Below are 20,043 nucleotides of genomic sequence, written 5' to 3'. Positions count from 1 at the left end.
GTTTTCGTTGTTGTTGGGGGTGGAGGGGTGGGACCAGCCGAGCCTGATCACCTGGCTCCCTGACTCAGAGTCTTTTCTTTTAAGTTGAACGACCCCGCGTTCCGGTCGCTTGTTGAAAAGGCGCCGGGATCTCCCGTGCTGCGACTCACGGAGTCGGCTCGGACCACGGCGCCGGCTCCTGGCGGATTTTTTGCCTAGGAATCTCCTGGCCTGGCTCGCTATTTCAGATGAATGGGCTATTCTGCCGTCTCAAGGCTCTGCTCGCCAGCTAAGAGGGCTCCCAGACCAGTGGCTTTTGTACGGAGAACCGCAGCAACAGGGAGTGGTCACAGCAGCCGCGCGGGCGGAATCAGCCCCGCGGGGGCCAAAACAGCCGCACCGGCTGGGACTGCGATGCTGGCGACCCCTCTGCCTGGGTATCTCCTGGTCTGTGGGCAATAAGAGTTCGTCTGGAAATGCGGCGTCCACTCACCCTCTGCACTTTCGCTGGGAGCTGAAGTCCTGAGCTGTTCTTAGGCGGCCATCTTGAAAGTCGGCCATCCAAATCAGAGTCTTCTAATAGCCAAATTGATCAAGGAGAATAAGGAATTGATGAACTTGAAGAGAGAGTATTTGAAAATACACAGTCAGAGGAGACAAAAAATAAAAACAATCAGGAAAGCCTACGGGTCCTAGAAAATAGGCTGAAGAGAGCACATTGAAGAGTTATTGATCTTAAAGAGGAGGTGGAGTAGGAAGTTTATTCAAAGAGATAATAACAGAGAAGTTCCCAAACCTATAGAAAGATCAATATCCATGTATGAAAAGGCTATAGAATGCCAAGCACATTTAACCCAAATAAGACTATCTCAAGGCATTTAATAACTAAACTCCCAAAGATCGAGAGTAAAAAAGGACCCTAAAAGCAGCAAGAGAAAAGAAACAAATAAAATACAATGGAACTCCAATACATGTGGCAGCAGACTATTCAGCAGAAACCTTACAGGCCAGGAGAGAGTGGCATGACATACTTAAAATGCTAATGGCAAATAGCTTTTACCCTAGAATAGTAAATAGAAAATATTCTTTAAATATGAAGGAGAAATAAAGACTTTCCCACACAAACAAAGCCAAGGATTCTATCAATATCAGACCTGTCCTACAAGAAATGCTAAAGACAGTATTTCAGTCCAAAAGAGAAGGACACTAATGAGCAATTAAAAAATCACCTAAAGGCACAAAACTCACTGGTAATAATAAGTACAAAAAAAAAAACAACACCCCAGAATATTATAACAATGTAACTGTGGTGTGTAAACTACAATGATCTTAAGTAGAAAGATAACCAATCTTTTTGATGAATCAATCAAAAATAATAACTATAGCAACTATTCAAGAATACACAGTACAATAACATATAAATAGAGACCTAAAAACATCTCTTTAGGTTTAACTTTTTAACCCAAAAAGTTAAAAATGGATGAAGCTAAGGTGTTTAGTATTTATTAGTGTTCCTTTTGCTTGCTTATTTGTTTGTTATTTGTTTATGCAAACAGGGTTAAATTTTTATCAACCTAAAATGATGGGTTATAAGGTACTCTTTGCAAGTCTCATGGTAACCTCAAATTAAAAAACATACAACAGATAAAAAAATAACAAGCAAGATATTAAATCATACCACAAGAAACAAAATATCTTCACTAAAAGCAAGACAGCAAGGAAGAAAGGTGGAAGAGAAGACCACACACACATGAGTGCATGCATGCACACACACACACACACACACACACACACACACAGAAAACAAATAACAAAATGGTAGGAGTAAAGTCCTTACTTATCAATAATAACATTGAATATAAATGGACTAAACTCTTCAATCAAAAGGCATAGACTGGCTGAATGGAAAAACAAAAACAAAAACTCAAGACCCAGTGGTATGTTGTCTATGAGAAACACATTTCAACAGGCCAGGCACAGTGGTTCAGGCCTGTAATCCCAGCACTTTGGGAGGCTGAGTTGGATGGACCACAAAGTCAGGAGTTCGAGACCAGCCTGGCCAACACAGTGAAATACCATCTCTATGAAAATTACAAAAATTAAGCAAGGTGTGGTGACACACAGGGTAGCCCCAGCTACTCAAGAGGCTGAGGCAGAAGAATTGCTTGAACCTGGAAGGCAGAAGTTGCAGTGAGCTGAGATTATGCCACTGCACTCCAGCCTGGGAAACAGAGTGAGACTCCATCTCAAAGAAAAAAAAAAAAGAAAGAAACACATTTCACCTATAAAATCACACATAAACAGAAAATAAAAAGATGAAAGAAGATATTCTATACCAATGGAAACAAAAGCAGAGCAAGAGTATCTGTACTTACATCAGACAAAATAGATTCGACAAAAACTATACATATAGGACAAAAACTGTAAGAATAAGAGAACACAAAGAAGGTCTCTCTATCATGATAAAGGAATTAATTCAGCAAAAGGATATGACAATTGTAAATATATATGCACCAAGGACTGGAACACCCAGATATATAAGCAAATATTATTGGATTTAAGAAAGAGATAGACCCAAATACACTAACAGTTGGAGATTTTAACACCCCACTTGCAGAATTGGATAGACATTCCAGACAGAAAATCAACAAAGAAGCATCAAACTTAATCTGCACTTAAACCAAATGGACCTAATAGATATTTACAGAACATTTTACCCAATGGCTGCAGAATAAAATTTTTTTCTCAGCACATGGACCATTCTCAAGGATAGACTATATGTTAGATCACAAAACATTCCAAAAAATTTGGATAATATTACACATCTTCTCTGATCAGGATGGAATAAAACTAGAAATCAATAGCAAGAGTAATTTTGGAAATTATACAAACACATGGAAAGCAAATAATATGTTCCTGAATGACCAGTTGGTCAATAAATAAATTAAGAATTTGAAAAATTTATTGAAATAATTAATAATGGACATACACATACCAAAACCTAAGGGATACAGTGAAAGCAATAGTAGAAGGAATTTTATAGATAGCAATGCCTTCATCAAAAAGAAAAAAAACTCAAATAAACAATCTAAAAATGCATCTTAAAGAACTAGAAAAGTGAGAGCAAACCAAACCTAAAATTAGTAGAATAAAGGAAGTAATCAAGATCAGAGCAGAAATAAATAAATTTGAAGTGAAGAAAACAATACAAAAAAAAAACAATGAAAGAAAAAGCTGGTCTTGTAAAGATAAGCAAAATTACCAAACCTTTAGCCAGACTTAAAAAAAAAGGAAGAGGATTAAATAAATAAAATCAGAGATGAAAAAAGAGATAGTACAACTCACACCACATAAATTCAGTAAAGTTGCAGGATACAAAATGAAGATGCAAAAATCAGCTGCATTTCTATATGCCAACAGTGAACAATCCGAAAAAAAAAAATAAGAAAATAATTCCATTTATAATAGGCAAATCAAATACCTAGGAATTGACTTAATCAAAAAGCAAAAGAGCTCTACAATGAAAACTGTAAGACACTGATGCAAGAAACTGAAAAAGACGCAAGAAAATGGAAAGACTGCATAATATTCCATGGTGTATATGTGCCACATTTTCCCTGTCCAGTCTATCATCGATGGGCATTTGGGTTGGGTCTGTTGGGGGGAAATAGGTGAGGGCCAGCAAGGGGAGGGGAGTTGGGGAGAGATAGCATGGGGAGAAATGCCAGATATAGGTGAAGGGGAGGAAGGCAGCAAATCACGCAGCCATGTGTGTACCTGTGCAACAATATTGCATGCTCTTCACATGTACCCAAAAACCTAAAATGCAAAAAAAAAAAAAAAAGAAAATGGAAAGACATTTTTATGTTCATAGATTAGAAGAATCAATATTGTTAAAATGTCCATACTACTCAAAGCAATCTACATTTAATGCAATCCTATCAAATTACTGATGACACCAATGACATTCTTCACAGAAATTTTTTTAAATCCCCAAATTTATATAAACCTAAACAAAAAAACAGAATCCAGAATATCCAAAAGCATCTTAAGCAAAAAGAACAAAATTGGAGGAATCACATTACCTGACTTTAAATTATACTACAGAGCTATAGTAACCAAAACAGCATGGTACTGGCATACAGATTAGTGGAACAGAATAAAGAACTCAGAGATAGATCCATACATCTACAGTAAACTTGTTTTTGACCAAGATGAAAAGAACATACACCGGGGAAAGAACATTCTCTGCAATAAATGGTGCTGGGAAAAATGGATATCTATATGCCAAAGAATTAAAATATACTCCTACCTCTTGCCATATACAAAAATCGAATCAAAATGGATTAAAGACTTAAATATAAGACCTTAAACTATGAAACTACTACAAGTAGATGTTGGGAAAACAGAACATTGATCTCAGCAAACATTTCTTAAGTAATATCCCACAAGCACAGGCACCCAAAGCGAAAATGGACAAATGCGATCACATTAAGTTAAAAAGCTCCTGCATATCAAAGAGCACAATCAACAAAGTGAAGCAACAATCACAGAATGGGAGAAAATATTTGCAAACTAACCATCTGACAAGAAATTAGTAACCAGAATATGCAAGGAAGTCAATTCTACAGGAAAAAGTCTAATAATCCAATTAAAAGTGGGCCAAAGATTTCAATAGAGATTTCTTTAAAAAAGACATAAAAATCTCAAATAGACATATGAAAAGGTGCTCAACATCATTGATCATCAGAGAAATGCAAATCAAAACAGCAATGAAATATTATCACCCCCCAGGTAAAATGGCTGATATCCAAAAGACAGGAAATCCTGGCAAGGATGTGGAGAAAAGGAAACCCTTGTACACTGTTGATGGGATTGTAAATTAGTACAACCACTATGAACGTTCCTCAAAAAACTAACGACAAAGTTACCATGTGATTCAGCAATCCCACTACTAGGTATATACCCCAAAGAAAGGAAATTAGCATATTGAAAAGATATCTGCATTCCATGTTTGTTGCAAAATTATTTACAATGGTTAAGATTTGGAAGCAGCTAAGGTGTCCATCATCTGATGAATGGATAAAGAAAAATGTGATACTTATACACAATGGAGTGCTATTCAGCCAAAAAAAAAAAAATTGAGATCCTGTCATTTGCAACAACATGGATGAAACTGGAAGTCATTATGCCAAGTGAAATAAACCAGGCACAGAGAGACAAACATCACACGTTCTCATTCATTTGTATGAGCTTAAAGTCAAAACAACTGAACTTGTGGACATAGGGAGTAGAAGGATGGTTACCAGAGGCTGGGAAGGGTAGTGGTGGGCATGTGAGGATAGTTAATGGGTACAAAAAAAAGTTAGAAAGGATGAATAAAACCTAGTATTTGCTAGCACAATAGAGTGAGTATAGTCAACAATAATTTAATTGTACATTTTAAAGTAACTAAGAGTATAATTGAATTGTTTGTAACACAAGGGATAAATGTTTGACATGATAGATACCCCTATTGTATGTGATGTGACTATTATGAATTACATGCCTGTATCAAAGCATCTCATGTACCCCATAAATATATATACCTATTATGTACCTACAAAAACTAAAATAAAAAATTAAAAACAAAAACATCACCAAACTTCCAAATAAAAGCTCTAAACACTTCTAATATTAAAGATTAAAATAAATGTGAGCTGTGCATACATTAAAGAAAGACAAATAAAAACAAGTTGACGATTATTTAAAAAAAAAAAAAACTACAATGAGATACAATCTCACCCCAGTTTAAATGGCTTTTAATCAAAAGACAGGCAATAATGGATGCTGATGAGGATATGGAGAAACAGGAACCCTTGTACACTGTTGGTAGGAATATAATTAGTACAACCACTATGTCGAACAGTTCGAAGTTTCCTCAGGAAACTAAAATAGAGCTACCTTACAATCCAACAATCCCACTCCTAGGTATATACCCAAAACAAAAGAAATCAAGATATCAAAGAGATATCTACACTCCATGTTTATTGCAGCACTATTCACAATAGCCAAGATTTGGAAGCAACTTCAGTGTCCATCAACAGACTAATGGATAAAGAAAATGTGGTCCATATACACAATGAAGTACTACGAAGTCACAAAAAGAATGAGATCCTGTCTTTTAAAATAACATGGATGGAACTTGATTGAGGTCATTATGTCAAGTGAAATAAGTCAGGCATGTAAAGACAGACTTCACATGTTCTCATTTACTTGTGAGAGCTAAAAACTAAAATAATTGAACTCACAAGGACAGAGTAAAAGGACGGTTATCAGAGGCTGTGAAGGGTGGTGAAGAGTGGTGGGGAAGGGGAGTTGAAATTCTTTATAGGTATAAAAAGTTAGAATGAATAAGACCCAGTATTTGCTAGTACAAAATAAATTGTACATTGTAAAATAACTAAAAGTGTGTGATTGGATTGTTTTTAACGAAAAGGATTAATGCTTGAGGTGATGGATACCCTATTTTCCCTGATGTCATTTGTATGCATTCATGCCTACATCAAAATATCTTATGTAATTCATAAATATATACCTGCACTGTGTACCCGCAAAAATTTTTTTAATCAGAAAACAATGCCAAAAAAAGAAATTCTGGCAACTAATGAACTCAAGCCACGATGCTAAACCCTCTCCTAACTCTGCCCTCAGTCAGCAGATGACTTTGGACCTGACTTTACTGAGAAAATCCAAGTCATTGCAGGAGTGAACCCTTAACTGACTCTTCTAGCACATACAAATACATCTGATTTGTAGCTCACCCTCCTTATCTTCTTTCATGCGGAATAAAAGAGCTGTCATTCTTTCAGAAAAAGAGTAATTTCTCCACTTTAATTTTGATTCTGCCCCCCTAAACCACCTGAAGTAGCTTTATTGATCATTCTCTCTTTTTCCCATGACTTGACTGTTCTACTAACTCATTCTTCCTCCATAAATATTTAGTAAACACCCAATTTTTGCTCCACACCACATTTTCTCCACCTTTTTCTGGGAAAAATACCTGCATTTCTTGGGAAATGCCACCTGTAATGAACAGATGGCAGAATCATCTGCCATGCTCTTACATAATCCTGCATGGCAGTTACAGTTAATTTTCCAGGAAACATTCCTGGATCACAGTGGGAATAAAGAGAAGATGAAACCCCCAAGGACCTGAGTATTCATTCACAGGTGACATATCTTCAGAAAAATATCAAAGCTCTTCCCCTGAGAGAACTGGATGAACTGGTTTGTTGTTCTAGACAGAGGAGAGAAGAAAACCAAAAACAGAGAAGAGAATCAAGAGGAGAAACAAGATGAAGAGCAGCTAGCATATGGTGAAGTGTGTCAGCCAAACTCCAAGGTCGTAGCGGAGGGGAGGAGGTGGGAGGAGGAGAGAGCAAGGAGAGAGATAGATGAAGACTATTATAAGCATGGAAAATTATTCCTTTATTTGAAAGTGTTTGTTTACTGTCATATTACTCTTACTCTGTCTTTCTGTAAATCTTCATGAAACATTTTTCTGAGGGGATTTTGTTGTTGATGATTTTAAAAGGGCCAGAGGCTCACTCACATCTGCATTGCTGTGGCACAGCACAGAGAGCTCTCACACAAAAGAGAGTCAAAATAAAAAGGTCATAAGATTGTAAAGTGTGCCTACCTGCATTCCACCCCCAGAAATTTATAGAAAGTAAGGGAAGAGCTTTGAACTTACCAAAGGCATGTAGTCAAGTCAGTTCTTACTATTTTATCTAAAAAGACAGAAAGACGGCTCTGACCATGCTGTCATATGTCCAAGTACGTAAGTGGTAACTCACAGATAGTTCTAAAGCAGTGATTCTCGCAAACACGAATGGGATTTGAGGCTCCTGTTCGTGTAAGTCCTTCACTCTTATGAGTGCCTAATGCATAATTATATAAACTTATATCACTGAGTAAATACTAAAGGTTCCTAAATTGGGTGGTCATAACATAAAATTTGCCAGTTGCCAGAGTTTACTGAAAACTCTATTACAAAGCATCTGGTTGCCACTGAATGCTATAAAATTCCCACTGTGCCTGAGGCACAGAAAGATTAGAATTTCCATAATTCTCAGACTAGACTATATTATCTGCACCATCAATATTAGCATGAGTGGGTCACAGTTTCAATTGCTGCTATTCTTGAACTAATAAATACAAAAGTTTAACTTTTGAGGATCATTTTGTTTTTGTGTAATTGTTGCAATGTTATCATTTTGATTTTTCTTTTGGCCCGCTCCAAGTCTTTCTCATAATCAAGTTCTTTTTTTCAGTAGGAGGTGGGAACAGCTTGAGTAGATAGGCTGCTGTACCTTTTGTCCTACACTGGCAGAAGTTCAAGCAGTTTAAAAGCTACCAAAATTAGGATCTTTCAGTAACGACTTTGTAAGCAGTTTTTCATTGTGATTCAAATAGACCGATGCTGGAGAATAGGAAAGCTGTGTTCAGTTTCACTTTGCAAAAGTTGGTAACCGCATTCGATGCATCCTTTCATTCTTTCTCTAGGTTCAGCAGTCATGTCTTTTCTTTTATTCCTGATATTAGTAAGTTTAGTCTTCTGTATTCTTTTTCTTCACTAGCTAAAGATTTGCCAATTTTTGCTAATCTTTTCAAATACACAACTTTTGGTTTTACGATTACCCTTCTGCTTGTTTTAGATTTAGCTGCTCTTATGTGTTTTAAGGTGCTCCTAATGGAGGCTGTTGATGTGAGATCTTATTTCTCTTTTAATATAGGAATTTATAAATTTGGCTTTATGCATTAGTTTCATGGCATTCCATATATTTTGAAATGTTATGTCTTCATTTTCATTCATCTTAGAAGATTTTTAATTTCCCTTTTGATTTCTTCTTTAATCCACTGGTATTTAGAACTGTCATTTAATTTCCACATATTTGTAAGTTATCCTATTTTTTTTTCTGTTATTGATTTCTAATTTTATTTGGTTGTGACTGGAAAACATATTTTGTATTATTTCAACCCTTTTACATTTATATTTTATGGCATAACATGCAGTTTGTACTACCGAATGGTTCATAGGCATTTGAGAAGAATATATATTCTGCTGCTTTGAGTTGTTCAATAGATTATATGTCAGGCCTAGTGGGTTTAGTGTATTGCTCAAGTCTTCTTGAACTAGTCTGCTGAGTTGTTCTGTCCATTATTTTTTTCAGAGATAAATAACTTTATTATTTACAGTGAAACAAGCAGCATAAGCATCAGCACATTTACTTTGGTTTTCTGAGTCTCAGTTCCCACAGGACAATGTGAAGCAGGTCAGGCCATACTTGCAGAATAACAGGTTGTGTTATAGGAGAGAAATCCCAAACTTAGGGAAGCTGGATCTTTCATAACGGGCAGTAAGCCTGCCTGAACTTTGTTCCAGAAGGAAACATTATATTGCTTTTTAGAGAGTAAATTAGTCTTTTGAGCCCAGAAAACCATAACTCCTGTTTTCCAAGATTGTTTCCTATACAAACATTTAAAAATATATGGTTCTGAACAAAGATAATTAGTTCCTCTGCAAGACAGGTAGAAGAGTAAGATACTCATGAAGAACTGTCTCTCAACAATTACCTAAATATTTCTTATCATTAAAAAAGAAAAAAAGAAAATGCTCCCCAACTCTCTTTCCCCTCCAGTTACTTCTTTGTCTTAATCAGTTTGGGCTGATCTAACAAAAATAACACAGGCTGAGTGTCTTAAACAACAGAAATTTATTTCTCACAGTTTTTGAGGCTGAAAAGTCCAAGATCAAGGTGCGGGCCAATTGTATTATGCCTTTTCTTTTATTCCTGATATTAGTAAGTTTAGTCTGTATTCTTTTTCTTCACTAGCTAAAGATTTGCCAATTTTTGTTAATCTTTTCAAATACAGTTCTTGGTGAGGGCTCTCTCCCTGGTTTGCATATGGAGTATTTATTGCTGTAACCTCACATGGCAGAGAGAGGGATCATGTCTCTCATGTCTCTTTTTACAATGGCATTATTCCTATTCTTGAGAGTTTCAACCTCATGATCCAATTACCTTCTTAAGGTCTACCTCAAATACCATCTTACTGGGGATGTGCGCTTCAACATATAAATTTTGGGATGACAAAAACATTCACTTCATAGCACATCACTATCCTTTTTTTTTTTAACACAATAAAATAGCTCAAAGTGTTTCTAGTTTTTAAATCACCCAATCCCTTCACAAGCCATGCATTTTGGATTTCCCTGAGACTCCTGAAGCCAAGGGTCCTTTGCATTCTTATTTAACTTGTTACTCTCATAAATTTTAACACTCAGGACAGCTTCCTCCCTCATGAGACTCTCTCTTTCCCCTAGTTTTTTCTCAAATGAAATGCTTGTACCTTTCTTCTTCCTTCCTTCTTCTTTTCCTCTTCCTTTTATTGAAATATAATTGACATAACATGAAATTAATCATTTTTAAGTGTACAATTTAGTAATTTTTAATATAATCATTTTATTGTGTAACAATTACCACATCTAATTCCAGCACATTTTTATCATACCCAAAAGAAACCTCATATATATTAGCAGTCAGTCTTAATTTTCTCCTCCCATCATCTTTGGAAAGCGCTCACCTACTCTCTGCTTCTATGAATTTGCCGATCCCAGAGATACCATATAAATTAAATTATACAGTATAGGTCTTTGGTCTTTTGTGACTAGCTTTTTTCACTTAGCATAGTGCTTTCTACGTTCATCTGTGCTGTAGCATGTACTGGTAGACATTTCTTTTTAAAGCCGAATATTATTACATATTTTGGATATGCTATGTTTTGTTGATCCATTCATCAGTTGATGGATACTTGGGTTATATCCATTTATTGGTTATCAGATAATGCTGCTATGACATTTGTATGAGTGTTTTCAGTTATTTTGGATTATCTCATTATTGAAAACAGATTATTGAAGTCTCTATGAATTATTGTTGTCTATTTCTCCCTTTAATTCTGTCAGTTTTTCTCCATGTATTTTGGTCTTTGTTGTTAGGTACTTATAAGTTTTAATTGTTGTATCTTCCTGATGGGTTGACCATAAAATATCAATCTTTATCTCTAGTAACTTTTTCTACTGTCAATTTTTTTTTTTGATATAATGTAGCCACTCCAGCTGGCTTTGGTTGCTATTTGCATGATATATTTTTTCCGTCTTTTTATTTTCAACCTATTTGTATGTTTGAATCTAAAGTATGTTTATTATAGACACAGGCTATAGTTGGATCTTGTTTTTGATTGGATTGTTTAATTCATTCACATTTAATGTTATTACTGATATAATTGGATTTACAGCTGACATTCTACTTTTTGTTTTCTGTATGCCTCATTTCCCCACCCCCCCACCACTGATTTCCTCTACTGTTCTCTTTAGCTTTAAGTGAATATTTTTAGTATAACATTTTAATTCTTTAAAATAATTTTAAATATTTTTTGCATTAGTTTTATTGTGACAGACTTACCACAGGTATTTTAACACTTCCGAATCAACTTGTAGGTTTATGCCAACTTAATTTCATCTTCTTCCCCTTTTTTGTGCTATGATTGTTATATATATTACATACATATTATAGAATATATAAATGTAATATATATCTATTCCAAGTGTTATCTAGCTATCTATCTATCTGCCTGTCTATTTATCAAACCATTATCTATCTCTCTGTCTCCACTTTCCTCTCCCAGTGGATCCGTGAACAACGCTGACTTGTCCTGGCAGTGATGTGTGACAATGTGCACTCAACTATAAACCTCAGAAAGGCAGAGACCATGTCCATAGTGTTTCCTGCTATAGCCACTGAGTTATCACACTTGATAAAGCTGAAACAATAAAGCATGGTTGTTAAAAGTGCCACCTACAGTCCAACAGACCTGGATTTACAATGTCTTTGATATCTCCCAGCGTAGTGACATCCAGAATGTTACCTAACTTCTCTGTGCCACATTTTCCTCATCTGTGATATTGTAATGCTGTCATTTTTACTTGTCTGACACATTGTTAGTGTTCCGAGATCTTCCCTTTTATCTGTTGGAGAAGTTAACTGAAGCTTCAGCACAATCTGGACCATTATTTTATTTTTGTACAATGAATGAGATCTTGACCATTTTTTACCTTCACATTTGGTATCCACTTTTTTAATATTAAAAACAAAATGAAACAGAATTAAAGTTTCGGAAAGAAACAAAATTCATGATGAGATCAGTTTTCAACTCTTTAGTGGCGTTTTGGTCACAGCCAGAAATGCCCAGGTCCAGAGCCCACCCGTGATCACTGACAGCCCCCACCTCAGGCAGCTTGGCTGTCCCCAGACCTGAAACTGACGCCAGGTCAGTGTGTTCTCTAACAACAAAGGGATTTTGCTGCTTTGCTTCACCGACTTTGTTCCTTAGTATAGGGGTGGGAAAGGCATGCACAAGAACTGACTAGATTATAGCTATCTTTGAGACTGTTTCTCTGTGTTTTGTGCAAAATGCGAATGGAGAGAATGTTGAAATGAGAAGATTGCCAAATGTGAGATGCTGTTGTGGAAGTCACTCAGAACCATAAATATGTTTAAAAAATGAAGATGTCTTCTTCCAGTCTTCTGGTACCATAACTGAATCAGCCCAGTTTGGTAAGTAAAAGTTGGGATCTTGTCATGTTAATTTGTATTTCTATGACTACTAATGAGATGGAATGGATTTTGATACTTTTATTGGCCATACTTTCTCTCCTGTGAATTATCTGTTTATACTGCTTGATTCTTACCCAGTTTTTCTCTGTTGAGTTTGTTCCTGTTGCATTTGTTTGATTACTATTTATGAATATATTCAGAATATTTCTTTTTCTGATCTCTATAATATAAATATTTTTCCTGACCCTTAACTTTCAACATTTTTTTGCATTTGAATTTTCCTGAGGATACTGTCAACACTAATTCTAAATCTTATTTAATTTGCTTCATACCTATATAGAGTATAATTAAATAGGGTAACTATATTTACTCACAAGGGCAATTCTGACTTTTGAATTTGCCCTTGGCTGGTTTCAGATGTTTGATGTCCCTCCTTTGTGTCTCTATTTGAGATTTTTTTTTTTTTTTTTTTTTTTTGTCTGTCTAATTCTATACATGTATTACCAGCCTTCATGCACTGACTGGGGAGGTATCAACTATTGGCTGTCTTCCAGATGACAGCATTTCTCTGTCTTCCTAAATGTCACCAGCTTTCTGGTATTATCCAGTCCAAGAGTCCTCACTTTCTTTGCTGGGATTATTGCAGTCCAAGGGTCCTCACTCTCTTCTCTTACCTAGGAATGGATACTTCTCTTGTTTGCCTCTGATCCATGGGAATGAAAATGGGAAGGAATGGAAAAAAGGAGCTGATCAGCATGGCTCCTCCTCACACCATCCCTGAGCAATCACTCTTTTGGTTGCCTCAGGGTCCAGCTGCTTCACCGCCTGCCACCTCTGAGACTGGGTCATCTCAGGAGCCCTGGCACCTTTTGCCACAACGTCCTTGCATAGGTTTGGAGTATGGCTCCTTCAGCCTATGTTTTGGGACATTTTTTGTCTCTGGTTCACTATGACAACTCCAACTCTTTTGTTCAAACACAGGTATAGAGTTTTTAAAATTTATCTTCTCTTGACATGTCTAAAAATTTGAAATACAATACAGAGACTCCTTTGCTTTACATATTTGCTTGACTATTTCCTTCCCTTGATCACCTGATATTTTTATTCTAATCCACTGGTACCATCCTTTTGGCATTGGCTTAGGTGCTGAGATGGTCCATGGCTCTCTGAAATGATAAAGCAAAATTTTATATGTCTGTAAACACTTGCATTTTCCTAGAGCACAGGCTGGTAATTCTTGTTTTCAAAGAAAGCCATGAACCAAAGAGTCTAATGATTGCATAAAAACAAAAGGCAGTAAGACAATGATTTCAGTTTTAAATCTTGCCTGGAATTTTAGATTTCCTTTCAATTCTATTTTAGGATTCGATTACTTGTGACTCAGGGAGTAAAAAGCGAGAATCTGCTACAGTCTCAGCTGATTTTCCACACAGATTTGGAACTGCTTTATGAGAATAATCTGTGTCATCACTTTTAGTCAAACCAAAAGAGAAAAGATAAGAAGTTAAGAATCCAGTCAGGTAAGCCTGAGCCAGCAGCACCCTAGAATCCCACAGCATGCACTCAGCTCCTTCCGTGGCCAGCAGCCGGGTGCTAGTTGCTTTGCTTTCTCAACCTATTGTCTCCCTTGGCAATTACTTCTTAGAGAGGTCTCCCTGCAGAAGTGATTGCAATTGCAAATTAGGAAAATAGGATGAGAGAAAATAATTTCTTCCATTCTCCAAATAAAGCATGAGGTTAAGCATATGAGAGAATAACATAAACCAATTCCAGCATGTAAATGATCAGCATCTATTTTCATAATTGCACTTGGGATGCTGTAAATATAATGAATAGGGCGTCAAGTGGCATGTGGCTTTTTGAAACCATTTAATGGATCCTTATCAGCAGCCTACAAATAGGATCTGAATGGTCACAGCTTTAGATAACAAGACACAATTTAGGGATTGAGGGAGAAACTAACTTTGCTAATTTCTAGAACAATCAAGGAAATGTCTGGAATTTATAAATAACAGTGGAGGGAAAGCATGAACTGCCAGAAAGTTGTTATTCCTCTGCATGGCTTTTAGCGGAGGCTGAGGAATTTTCTTGGGTTGTTTGGGAAATTCTTGTGGTCCTTACAATATAATCGGGCAGAGGTTTTCTTTTTTTTAATCTCTGCTTGCCTGCCAAATGCTAATGATTGCTGGATGCCAACTGTCTACAGGAGTTATTAAATGAGTTTTCCTTCACATCTCCTCTGGGGGTGTTTAAAAGGGTGAGGAATCTATCAAGAAATATGCTGTAGAAAGCAACAAATCCCTAATCTCCTTTCTACTCTGGAGGTACTGGGTTGAAAAGAGGCCGGAGATCTTCAGGCTCTACTTATTCCCGACACCACCCAGAACCTTAGCGAGGTTCCAAAATCTTCAGGGGCCTACCCACAGACTCTGGGTTGGAGGTTGACTAGGTCCAGGAAAGCTTTAGCAGCCCAAAAACTTCTGCCTCTCTTACCTACTTCCCACTGTTCTCCATTCCGTTAGGTTACACTGGCAACCACTAACCATTAGGTTACCCTGTCAACCACTAGTCCCTTCGAAAATGTTATATAAATGGAATCATATAGTACCTAACCTTTTAGATTGGCTTTTTTTCACTGCATAATTCCTTGAGAGTCATCCAAGCTGTGTCGCATTTCAACAGTATTCCACGGTATGTACGGACCACAGCTTGTTTACTGACTCACCTATCCAGTTTGGGTTGTTATGAATAAAGCTGCTATGTGAACGTAAGTTTCCATTCCTTTGGACTAAATACCTAAGAGTGCAGTTGCTGGATTGTAAGCTTTAGTTACATAGGAAATTGTCAAACTATTTTCCGGTGTGGTTGTACCTTTTATATCCCCACCAGCAGTTGGATCCAGTTTTTCCACGGCCTGGTCAGTGTTTTCACTGTTCTTATTTTAGCCATTCTGATAATGTGTGCGATGACATTTAACTGTGATTTTTTTCTTATGGCAAATGGCATTGAACATCTTTTCATGTGTGTGTTTCGACCACTTTCTATTTGGATTTGTTGTTGCTATTAGTGCTGAGTTTTCTGATTTCTTTTTATGTTCTAGATAACCGGTCCTTTGTTGAATTCATATAACTTTTAACATGTTACTCAGGAAATAGATGACTACATTTTCACTGTGAAAATAGTATAATACTTAGCATCAAAATTTGAAAATCCCCCTCACACCCTGCTATCTAATCTCACTCAGGGTCATCTTTTTTCCCAATTTTTAAAAATTGTGTTAAAAATACACAACATAAGATTTACCATCTTACTCATTTTTAAGTGCAATTCAGAGGTATTAAATACATTCATAATGTTGTATAACTATCACCACCATTCATCTCCAGAACTTCATCCATTCTTGTAAAACCACAACTGTATTAAATAATAACCCCCTTTTACCCTCTCCCGTTATCGCCTAGCAATCACCATTGTACTGTCTCTCTTATGGTTTTGATCACTCTGAATTCTTCATATAAGAGATTGTGACCAACCTGCTTCACTAAGCACAATGTCCTCAAAGTTCAACCATGTTATAGCATATGTCAAAACATTCTTCCTTTTTAGGGTTGAATAGTATTCTGTTGAATGCAGATACCACATTCTTCTGTCCATGGACACTTGGAATACTTAACATGTTTTTGCTAGTGTAAATAATATTTGGTGGGCAGACTCAGAAGTAGAATTTCTGGAGCACATGTTAACTCTATTTTTAATTTTTTAGGAACAGCTATACTGCTTTCTACAGTGGCTGTACCATTTTATATTACCCTCCACAGTGCACAGGTGTTCCAATTCATCCACATTCTCAGCAGCATTTGTAATTTTCTGTTTTTGCTTTTATTTTTGAGACAGAGTGTTGTGCTGTCATCCAGGCTGGAGGGCAGTCACACAATCCCAGCTCACTGCAACTTCTGCCTCCAGTGTTCAAGCGATTCTCCTGCCTCAGCCTCCGAGTAGCTGGGATTGCAGGTGCACACTGATACACCTGGCTAATTTTTGTATTTTTAGTAGAGACAGCGTTTCACCATGTTGTCCTGGCTGGTCTCAAACTCCTAACCTCAGATGATCCACCTACCTTGGCCTCCCAAAGTATTGGGATTACAGGCATGAGCCATCGCACTTGGCCTAATTTTCTGTTTTTTGATTGTAGCTATTCTGATTGGTATGAGGTAGTATCTCATTACAGTTTTGATTTTCATTTCCCTAGTGACAAGTGATATTGAACATCTTTTCATATGCTTGTTGGCTATTTGTATCTTCTTTGGAGAAATGTGCATCCAAGTTCTTTGCTCATTTCTGAATCATTTTTTTTTTCTGTTGTTAAGTTTTAAGAGTTCTCTATATATTCTGGATACAAATCCCAATCAGATACATAATTTACAAATATTTTAATCTGTAGCTTGCTCTTTTACTCTGTTGACATTGTCTTTTAATGCACAATATTTAAACTTTTTTATTGTCTAGTTTGCCCTTTTTTTGTTGTTTCCTGTGACTTTATTGTCACATCCAAGAAATTATTGCCAAATCCAGTGTTGTGAAGCTTTTTAATCTATGTTTTCTTTTAAGAATTTTATAGTCTTAGCTCTTAAATTTTGGTCTTTAATCTATTTTAATTTTTGGCTGTAGCTGTAGGAAAGATCTACCTTTATTCCTTCACATGTGGATGTCTACTTTTTTTCAGCACCATTTGTGGAAAAGACTGTCTTTCCCCATTGAATGGTCTTACACTGTTAACAATCATTTGACCATATATGCAAGGGTTTATTTCTGGACTTTCTATATTCTATTTCATTTGTTTGTCTTTATGCTCATATCATGCTTTTTATTGTTGCAGCTTTGTAGTAAGTTTTAAAATCAGGAAATATGAGTCCTCCAGTTTTCTTCTTCTTTTTCAAGATTGTTTTGGCTATTCAGGGTCTCTTGAGATTCTACATAAATTTTAGGATAGATTTTCATATTTCTGCAAAAAATGTCATTGGGATTTGGATAGAAATTGTATCGATCACTTTGGGTAGTATAGATACCTTAATATTAAGTCTTCCAATTTATGAACATGAGATGTGTTTTTATTTATTTGTCTTCATTAGTTTCAGCAACGTTTTATAATTTTTTTTGTACAAGTGTTTCACTTTCTTGGTTAACTCCTGAGTATTTCATTCTTTTTGATTCTATTGTAAATGGAATTGTTTTTGTAATTTCTCTTCCAGATTGTTCACTGTTAGTATATAGAAATCCAATTGATTTTTGTGTGTTCACTCTGCTTCCTGTGAATGTACAAAATTCATTTACTCGTTTTAATTTTTGTGTGTGAAATCTTTATAATTGTATACATGTATAAGATTGTATCATCTGTGAACAGAGATATTTCACTTCTTCCTTTACAATCTGGATGCCTTTTCTTTCTTGCCTAATTGCTCTGCCTAGAACTTCCAGTATTACATTGAATAGAAGTGGTGACAGCAGACATCATTATATTAAAGAAGAAACTTTCAGTCTTCCAACATTGAGAATGATGATTGCTGTGGGTTTTTTACATAAGGTATTTATTATGTTGAAGTAGTTTCCTTCTGTTTCTAGTATTTTGAGTGTTTTAACTGTGGTGAATTTTGTCAAATGCCTTTTCTGTATCAATAGAGATGATCATATGTTTTTTGTCCTTCATTCTGTTAATGGTGTATTGTGTTGATTGATTTTTATATGTTGAACCACCTCTTGCATTCCAGGAATAAGTCCCAACTGGCATTGTCTTAGTCTGTTTCTATTGCTTATAACAAAATACCTGAAATTGGGTAATTTATAATATAAGAATTTATGGCCGGGCGCGGTGGCTCAAGCCTGTAATCCCAGCACTTTGGGAGGCCGAGGTGGGTGGATCACAAGGTCGAGAGATCGAGACCATCCTGGTCAACAAGGTGAAACCCCATCTCTACTAAAAATACAAAAAATTAGCTGGGCATGGTGGTGTGTGCCTGTAATCCCAGCTACTCAGGAGGCTGAGGCAGGAGAATTGCTTGAATCCAGGAGGCGGAGGTTGCGGTGAGCTGAGATAGCGCCATTGCACTCCAGCCTGGGTAGCAAGAGCGAAACTCCGTCTCCAAAAAAAAAAAAAAAAAAAAAAAAAGAATTTATGTTTTACAGTTATCAAGGTGGAGAAGTCCAAGGTCAATGGAGCACACCTAGTGAGAGTCTTCTCACTGATGGAAACCCTGCAGAGTCTGGAGGCAGTGCAGAGTATTACATGGTGAGGGAGCTGAACTTGTTAATATGTTAATGATCTAGTTCAAGCATCTCTACTTTTTCTTATAAAGCCACCAGTTGCACCCTAATGATAACCCATCTATCTATTCCAAGAATGTATTCATCCATTCATTCATAAGGGCAGAACCCTCATGACCCAATCACCTCTTAAAAGCCTTACTTCTCAATACTACCACATGGGAAATAAAATATCAACATGGGTTTTCAAGGAGACATTCAAACCATAGCAGTCATTTCATGTAGTCCTTTTAATATGCTACTGAATTCATTTTGCTAGTATTTTGTTGAGGACCTATGCATCTATGTTTATCAGAGACACTAGTCTGTAATTTTCTTGTAATGTCCTTATCTGGCTTTGGTATCTAGGCTAATGTTGGCCTCTTTAAAATGAGTTAGAAAGTGTTCCCTCTAAAAAAGTCAGATATCAACAACTTAAAAAAAAAACTTTTATTACTTATTCAATCTTTTTATAAGTTATAGATCTATTCGGATTTTCTATTTCTCCATAATTGAGTCTTGGTAGCTTTTGTGTTTCTAGGAATTTGTCCATTTTATATAGGTTATCCAACTTATGACATCCAATTATGCACAGCACTCTCCTGTAATCTTTTTTATTTCTGTAGACTCAAGAGTAATGTCCCCACCTTTATCTTTAATTTTATTAATTTGAGTCATCTATCTTTTTTCCTTAGCCCAACTAGCTAAAGGTTTGCCAATTTTGTTGATATTTTCACAAAACTTTAGTTTTATTGATTTTTTGCCATTGCTTTTATAGTCTCAATTTTACTTACCTCTAATCAAATCTTTATTATTTCCTTCTTTCTGCTAGCTTTAGATTTACTTTTTTCTTCTTTTTTTTTGTAGTTCATCAAATTATAAAATTCAGTGCTTGATTTGAGATCTTTTCTGTTTTTTTTGATATAAGCATTTATAGCTATAAATTCCCACCTTTGAACTGCTTTCACAGAATTTCACATGTTTTGGTGTATTTTGGTTTTGTTTTAATTTATCTAATAATATTTTCTAATTTCCTTTGTCATTTCTTCTTTGATCCATGGGTTCTCTAAGAGGGTGTTGTTTATTTCACAAATTTGTGAATTCTCCA

At 36.0% G+C, this 20,043-nt stretch overlaps 1 long non-coding RNA gene across 1 annotated transcript in view; it reads right to left on the bottom strand.

The window, feature by feature from the left end:
* The window catches only part of LOC141582884 (uncharacterized), a 154,282-nt gene extending 147,046 nt beyond the window's left edge, over positions 1-7,236 (bottom strand). The window contains exon 1 of the long non-coding RNA XR_012515795.1: positions 7,045-7,236. This is a non-coding gene — a long non-coding RNA (uncharacterized LOC141582884). The remainder of the gene's footprint in view (positions 1-7,044) is intronic.
* Positions 7,237-20,043: the final 12,807 nt, after the last annotated feature.

This window comes from Saimiri boliviensis, chromosome 1 (assembly GCF_048565385.1).
Source record: "Saimiri boliviensis isolate mSaiBol1 chromosome 1, mSaiBol1.pri, whole genome shotgun sequence".
Classification (NCBI taxonomy): domain Eukaryota; kingdom Metazoa; phylum Chordata; class Mammalia; order Primates; family Cebidae; genus Saimiri; species Saimiri boliviensis.
Note: the sequence above shows the minus strand (reverse complement) of the source record. Positions and strands in the feature narration are given on the sequence as shown.